Raw genomic sequence first — 8,785 nt, 5'->3', positions numbered from 1 at the left:
CACTCCTCTGACCACCCCTTAAGAGGCCCCTGTTTCCACAAAATTTTAGGATTGTGATAAGCCAACCAGGGAATACCCAGCACCACTGGAAACACAGGAGAATCAATAATGAGGAAGAGACTAATCCGCTCCTCATGACCCCCCTGCGTCACCATGTCCAGTGGAACCGTGGCCTCCCTGATCAGCCCTGACCCTAACGGTGGACTATCTAGGGCGTGCACGGGGAAGGGTTGGTCCATCTGAACCAAGGGAATCCCTAACTGAAGCGCGAAACCGCGGTCCATAAAACTCCCCGCTGCGCCTGAATCGACTAGTGCCTTATGCTGGAAATGAGGGGAAAACTCAGGAAAGGAAATCAACACATACATATGACCAACAGGGGGCTCTGGGTGAGCCAGGTACTGACTCACCTGAGGTGTTCGAGCCGTGCTCTGCCTGCCCTCTCGACTCCCAGACGAGCTCCTCCAGCACCGGTCAGCAGTGTGTCCTCTCCGACCATAACTGGTGCAGGAGGAGGCTCCTCCTCCGGTGGCCCTAGCAGCAGCACCCCCTAACTCCATGGGTGTCGGAACAGGAGCGCTGGGGGGTGGAACAAACAGACCCTGATCAGGACGCCCGCGAGCAGCCAGCAAGTTGTTCAGCCTGATGGACATGTCTATTAGCTGATCCAGAGTGAGAGTGGTGCCACGACAGGCTAGCTCCCTGCGGACGTCCTCCCGCAAGCTACACCTATAATGGTCCATCAGGGCCCTGTCATTCCACCCCCATTCCACACAAATCTAAACAAACCATTGGAATCCACTTCTATACACCTTTGAATGAGAGTAACTGTTGCTGTGTGCTACATCATTCCAATGGTTGGAATGCAGTTTGAATTACACCGTGGCGGCTTTGTAGACAGGGTCTCGTCCAGGGACCTTCTTCTTTTCTCCCCACCCACACAGCCACGCTCCCATGTGGAGTGGAAGTATAGGAGTATCTAGGGCCTGACCTCGAGATATGCAGAAGCTGGAGTCAGAAAGCAGCCATCCACCCAGAGTTCCATATTTCCACTGCCTTTAATAGATGCGGAGATTCAGACATGGTCAATGGTCAGACATGGTCAGTACAGAACATGTTCCCGCCACACTGTTGATGATGAGCTATGATCTCTGAGTGGTTTCACCATTTTACAATGGCTTGCTTTTTATAAACCTGTCAGTTAGTCAGCTGTATATAAAGAGAACATGCTTTTAGAACTTCCCAGTGTTGTTCCTGGCAAACTATTTTCAGAGTGAAGCCTTTATTACCTTTTTATTAATTTCATAAAGTTAACGAGATTGCACAGTACATTAAAATGATACGCCATTAAGTTGATTCAAATGTATTATTGGTTATTCCTCAGGTGCTTGGGGAAATGTAGCGTGGATTACATGTGGTGTGAAGCCGATGTGGAGAGGAAGACGGATATAGATTTGTATAGATCTGGTTTTAATGGTTTAGAATTGCAACTAATATGCAGCAGTATTAAACTGATATGCATTAAGGCTCTTTCTACCACAGGACGTTGGTGACAACTAAATTGGGGAGAACGGGCTTGTGGTTATGGCTTGAGTGGAATAAGTGGAAAGGCATCAAATACATCAAACACATGGTTTCCAGGTGTTAAATACCATTCCATTTGCTTTGTTCCGGCCATTATTATGAGCTGTCCTCCCCTCAGCAGCCTCCTGTGCTTTCTACAAATTGCTAAACTGTCTCCTAAGCTAGAGTCCTCAGTTGCTAAATCTATTATAAATGAATGATACCTACCCATTGATTGTTGAAGAATATAACTTATAGTTCAACTGTTGTACCCCATCAGAACTCAAAATATAACTTGTTGTACTTCAATGTTTGTTACACTGTAAATGTAAACAAACACTATATAACTTCAAAAGATAGTTAAAACTATAGTTTTGATATCATGGATGGTCAGTCCTTGTATCCATAGCTCTGTCTAGGAATTTGAGATGTATTACATTGCTCCAAGCCCATCCCACTGTTTAAAAAAAAATCTAAACAGAGGCGGGGAGTCATTTTGTTATTGTTTCAATTAAGGATTCTAGCTTTAATATGTAACGAGACTGATAATAGTACTGTTGAACCATGCTGTCATACTGTACAGGTGCTGTTGTGATTCTGCACTCCAGAAACAATGGTTTGGTTGTGCTGAGGGGAAGGGAAAGCATATAAGCCCCAAACTTCCTCTTCTCTCAATATACTCAGTATCTTCCTCTTCCCCTTTATTACTTTTCCAATCTGCATTTTGATTCATTCTACAAAAGAGTAAACAGAACTATATTATGCAACTGTCTTATCAAAACTTTCCAAAATGTAAAGCCACAAGACCAGATGCTGCCTCTTCATCATCATTTATTTCACTCCTCAACATCAGAAACTGATTAGAGTTCATGGAATATCTTTGGGTATAAATAGTTTGCAAGGTTTCAGAGTATGCTAGTCTATATCAATCATGGTCGACTGCTTACTTTTGAGGGTGACTTAATGTAAATGTTCTCTGCGGAATTCTGTGCACCGCAAATATGGAAGCAGTTGAAGGCTACAGCGAACACTGATACAGAAAAACGGTGGTTACATAAACAATTATCAATTATATAAAATCACTTAAATCCCTTCAATTAATCATAACTTTTACAAGTGCAATCTCTGTCAATTAACATTTTCATTAAATCAATGTTCCAAATGTTTAAGTAATGCTGTATAATTAAGCAATAAGGCACAGGGGGTGTGGTAAATAGCCAATATACCACGGCTAAGGGCTGTTCTTAGGCACAACGCATCGCGGAAACACAGCCCTTAGCCATGGTATATTGGCCATATACCACAAACCCCCGAGGGGCCTTATTGCTATTATAAACTTGTTACCAACGTTATTAGAGTAGTAAAAAGAAATGTTTTGTAATACCCGTGGTATACGGTCTGATATACCACGATGGCAGCCAATCGGCATTCAAATCAAATCAAATCAAATTTTATTAGTCACATACACATGGTTAGCAGATGTTAATGCGAGTGTAGCGAAATGCTTGTGCTTCTAGTTCCGACAATGCAGTAATAACCAACAAGTAATCTAACCTAACAATTCCACAACTACTACCTTATACACACACAAGTGTAAAGGGATAAAGAATATGTACATAAAGATATATGAATGAGTAGTGGTACAGAACGGCATAGGCAAGATGCAGTAGATGGTATAGAGTACGGTATATACATATGAGATGAGTACTGTAGGGTATGTAAACATAAAGTGGCATAGTTTAAAGTGGCTAGTGGTACATGTATTACATAAAGATGGCAAGATGCAGTAGATGATATAGAGTACAGTATATACATATGAGATGGGTAATGTAGGGTATGTAAACATTATATTAAGTGGCATTGTTTAAAGTGGCTAGTGGTACATTTTTACATAATTTCCATCAATTCCCATTTTTAAAGTGGCTGGAGTTGAGTCAGTATGTTGGCAGCGGCCGCTAAATGTTAGTGGTGGCTGTTTAACAGTCTGATGGCCTTGAGATAGAAGCTGTTTTTCAGTCTCTCATTCAGGGCTCGAACCACCCAGTTTATAATCATGTATATAATGTATATAATCATGAAGCACAATGTTATTGTAGTCTTTGTCAATTTGGAGTCTGTCTCTGTCTCTGCTATGCAGTGATGTCATTGTGTTGGGATCTCCCTGGCTGCTATATGAACCTGGCACGGTCTGTCTCACTAATCATCAGCCAGTTAGCATTGACAAGACTGATAGAGATGGATTACTGCAACATGGTCAGCACATGGATTACCTGTCAGTACTCTGACTAGCTGACCGAGCTGGAGATGTGGAGATGCTCTTATAGGTATCAGAGCTTGACAGAAAGCTGGAGATGAGTTTGCTATGTAGGGCAGACAGAAGAAGACAGAGGAAATAAAAGAAGACTAGTAAGAGCGGAGGAGGAGGAGGAGGAGGAAAAGGAGGGAGGAAGATAAGGAGAGCATGTAGGGTGAACTAGACGTTTGATCCCTCTGCATTGGCAGGTGAAGACTCATGCTCGGTGATGAAGAGAAACTGCCCCAATTACACAATGTTACCCCTGGATGCAAACTGAAAACATATCTCCCTCATCCATACCATTCAATATACCATGTGGCACACTTTAATATTGTTCACCTTCATGTTTAATTCGAACCTTCTGCAATGAGAATGAATGGCCTTGCTTGGGAGGAGGGAAAGTGGCTTAGTTGTCAAAGTCTTTGGACACGGTCTCTGAAAATGCGATCTTTCATTTAATGAGATTCTTCTCCAACTTCTTTATCTTTGCGGTGTGATAGAAAACTACAACCTGGTCACTAGCAAGACAACTAAAGAGGACATGTATAGTCGTGGACAAAAGTTTTGAGAATGACACAAATATTAATTTCCACAAAGTGCTTCAGTGTCTTCAGATATTTTTGTCAGATGTTACTATGAAGTATAATTACAAGCATTTCATATGCGTCAAAGGCTTTTATTGACAATTACATGAAGTTGATGCAAAGAGTCAATATTTGCAGTGTTGACCCTTCTTTTTCAAGACCTCTGCAATCCACCCTGGTATGCTGTAAATTAACTTCTGGGCCACATCCTGACTAATGGCAGCCCATTCTTGCATAATCAATGCTTGGAGTTTGTCAGAATTTGTGGGTTTTTGTTTGTCCACCTGCCTCTTGAGGATTGACCACAAGTTCTCAATGGGATTAAGGTCTGGGGAGTTTATTGGCCATGGACCCCAAAAATCGATGTTTTGTTCCCCGAGCCACTTAGTTATCACTTTTGTCTTATGGCAAGGTGCTCCATCATGCTGGGAAAGGCATTGTTCGTCACCAAACTGTTCCTGGATGGTTGAGAGAAGTTGCTCTCGGAGGATGTGTTGGTACCGTTCTTTATTCATGGCTGTGTTCTTAGGCAAAATTGTGAGTGAGCCCACTCCCTTGGCTGAGAAGCAACCCCACACATGAATGGTCTCAGGATGCTTTACTGCTGGCATGAGACAGGACTGATGGTAGCACTCACCTTGTCTTCTCTGGACAAGCTTTTTTACGGATGCCCCAAACAATCGGAAAGGGGATACATTAGAGAAAATGACTTTACCCCAGTCCTCAGTAGTACAATTCCTGTACCTTTTGCAGAATATCAGTGTGTCCCTGATGTTTTTCCTGGAGAGAAGTGGCTTCTTTGCTGCCCTTCTTGACACCAGGCCATCCTCCAAAAGTCTTCGCCTCACTGTGGGTGCAGATGCACTCACACCTGCCTGCTGCCATTCCTGAGCAAGCTCTGTACTGGTGGTGCCTCGATCCCGCAGCTGAATCCACTTTAGTAGACAGTCCTGGCGTTTGCTGGACTTTCTTGGGCGCCTTGAAGCCTTCTTCACAACAATTGAACCGCTCTCTTTGAAGTTCTTGATGATCCGATAAATGGTTGATTTAGGTGCAATCTTACTGGCAGCAATATCCATGCCTGTGAAGCCCTTTTTGTGCAAAGCAATGATGACGGCACGTGTTTCCTTGCAGGTAACCATGGTTGACAGAGGAAGAACAATGATTCCAAGCACCACCTCCTTTTGAAGCTTCCAGTCTGTTATTCGAACTCAATCAGCATGACAGAGTGATCTCCTCATCAACACTCACACCTGTGTTAACGAGAGAATCACTGACATGCTGTCAGCTGGTCCGTTAGTGGCAGGGCTGAAATGCAGTGGAAATGTTTTTTGGGGATTCAGTTCATTTGCATGGCAAAGAGGTACTTTGCAATTAATTGCAATTCATCTGATCACTCTTCATAACATTCTGGAGTAAATGCAAATTGCCATCATACAAACGGAGGCAGCAGACTTAGTGAAAATTAATATTTGTGTCATTCTCAAAACTTTTGGCCACGACTGTACTAGAAAATAAGTTCAATATCAGTTTCACAGATCATTTAAGATAGAACTGAAAATAGGGTATTATTCATTGGTTTGAGAGAGAAAATATATATTTAAATTTTTGCCTCGCTTTCTATTGGAAACGGGTTCATATTTTTGCTACCTTGGGATTGTTTTACCAAAGTGAAAAATGGAGGTGCCATATACTGTCAAATCTGTAGGAAGAAATTGTGTTACACTCCATTCCTCAAGATCAATGCAGCATCTAGAGATGTGACAGAAAAGTGTATGTCCTAACTTTACTCTCCCTTTAGAGTTCCGCCCTAGAATTCATTTTGAATATGGTGCCAATCCATCTATGTTTACTTCTTAGTCCAGCAATCTTCAGACTTTATTGTCTATAATAAGGTGGGATGTCCTGTAAATCACCTGCTTTAAAGTGTGATGTGATGTGATGATAATCAGCAGGCGGCCATCTTACTAGCCAATGATAATTACGTTAGCACATTGAACTGTTCACTACAATCCTCATTAGGTATTGCAGTGGGGACATTTCAAAGGAACACAACAGCACCCAAGAACATTGATTTGAGTTTTAACCAGCCATCAACATTCTGTATATCGGCCTGCTGCTCATATATACTGCACTGTATGAACTTTAGATCACCCAATGGTGACTCATTTGAGACATGTATGAGACATTAGCATGCCAAGCAGGGGAATGTAGGGAGTAATGGCCTATGTCCTCATCCCCATGTGGCGAATAGATACTCCAACCCATACTCTGGAGAGTTTATTACAAACACATAAAGCAGTTTTAATGGCCACCCTGAGCCTCTCCTCAGACAAGCAGTGTGTATATGGTACATCTACCAGGCTTAGAAGAGTGGGGGGACAGGGGAAGATGCTGGGCTGCAGGCAGGGCGTTGGAGGAGAGAAGAGGAGAGTTAGAGAATTTCATTACCTTCATTTTTATCCCCAGTGTAGAGCCCTATTGAATTTTCTCCAAATGGCAACTTTTATAGTCACTTTCGTCTGCTGGCCGGGTTTGTTTTTGCTCCAGAGTGCTTATTTGATGTAATAATAGTGCTACAAACAGCCATTCATCATAGAGAGAGCGGGAGCGAGGGACTTATAAAGCCATTTGATAACGTGGGTTGAGAGGGGGGGGGTAGTAGAGGGTGGAATATAGATGTGCAGGTCTTCCTGTTAGGGAGGCTAGAGACTATGACATGAGGAAGATCTAAATTGCATACTTCCCGTTTCTTCTCTCTCCTCATCTCCTTCTGAAAATCCATTGGAGGAGAAGGTCAGAGGGGAGGGGCCTCTGCCTTTCTCATCCAATGGGTTTAGAGATGGAGATGAGGAGAGAGGATCCGAGGAGTATGCAATTGAGATCTCCCATAGCCTTGAACATCTCTTATCTTGGCCTTGCCCCTTCACACTGATTGAAATTAACCTTTGATAAAATGTTCAATCTACTATCATCAGTGGCTATTTTGACCCATCGCGAGCTTTGTTTAGTCCTGATGTGTTTTTATTAACCTGTGGGTTCAGCAGACCTGGTATCTATTAGTCCCATTGAATAGTAAGAGGGAGGTAATGGAAATTGCCATGGAGTGAAGAGCAGATGCCAGGAGATGGGGGGTTACTTCCTCTCAACCACCCAGAGCCAGTCACACTCCTCTGGGCTGACTGAGTGATGAAAGGAGCTGTTACACCACATGCCTTACAGACCCCAAACTAACAAACTTAATTGTCTGGGCCGAGCCTTTCCAGTAAAATAAAGCTCTGTATAAGATCAGTTTTGCTTGAACTATAGACATTTGAGTAGTGTGAAAAGGTTAACTGACAGCTGATCTGAGATCTGGGAGACGGAAGGATGACACGAAGGAGAAAGAATGGCGCTAAGAACAAACCGTACAAACCAACATTTGTGAAATATAAGCCGAGTACTTTCTCCTATGAGTCAACTACAGGAGAGATAGTTGCATGTTCCTCTCCTGTCTTCCACCCAGATTGAGTGGACACTCTGTGTCACGCGCCTCGTTGCTCCTGAGTGGCGCAGCGGTCTAAGGCACTTCATCTCAAGTGCTAGAGGCGTCACTACAGACCCTGGTTCGAATCCAGGCTGTATCACAAGTGGCCGTGATTGAGAGTCCCGTAGGACTGCGCACAATTGGCCCAGCATCGTCTGGGTTAGGGTTTGGCCAGGGTAGGCAGTCATTGTAAATAAGGACTTGTTCTTAACTGACTTAATAAATAAAAGGACAGAGCTGTGTCTAGCTATGCTCTCCAGAGCAGAGCACCACTGAAGTCAGGGGGGGCCGGCAGGTAACCTAGTGGTTAGAGCGTTGGTCCAGTAACCGAAAGATTGCTTGTTCGAATCAAAAAAAAAATATCTGTCCTTCTGAACAAGGCAGTTAATCCACTGTTCTTAGGCCGTCATTGTAAATAAGAATGTGTTCTTAACTGACTTGCCAAGTTAAATAAAGGGGGGAAAGTCAGTGATTATGGCTTTGAGTGTGGAGATGTATCAATTGAAGTTGAAGATCCCTGGTATCTGTGATGCATGCCATTTGGTGAGATGTGGTGAGTGTGAGACTGAGGAGACCCTGTCTATCCTTGATATTGAGTGTTTGCCTGATAAAGTCATGCTTGGATATGTTAGTTATCCCATGAGAGTGTTTGTGGGTGTCAAGGTTATGGTCATGTTGCAGCAGTGTGTGGGAGGGACAGGAAGTGTGCAGGAGGACATGGGACAAAGGAAAGTGTAGTTTCAGAGGAAAAAGTAGTGTGTTGCAATGTTGTGGGAGTCTATGTTGCTGGGGATCATGTGCATGTGAAACAGGTTG

The sequence above is a fragment of the Salvelinus alpinus genome, chromosome 37 (assembly GCF_045679555.1).
Source record: "Salvelinus alpinus chromosome 37, SLU_Salpinus.1, whole genome shotgun sequence".
Taxonomy (NCBI): Eukaryota; Metazoa; Chordata; class Actinopteri; order Salmoniformes; family Salmonidae; genus Salvelinus; species Salvelinus alpinus.
Note: the sequence above shows the minus strand (reverse complement) of the source record.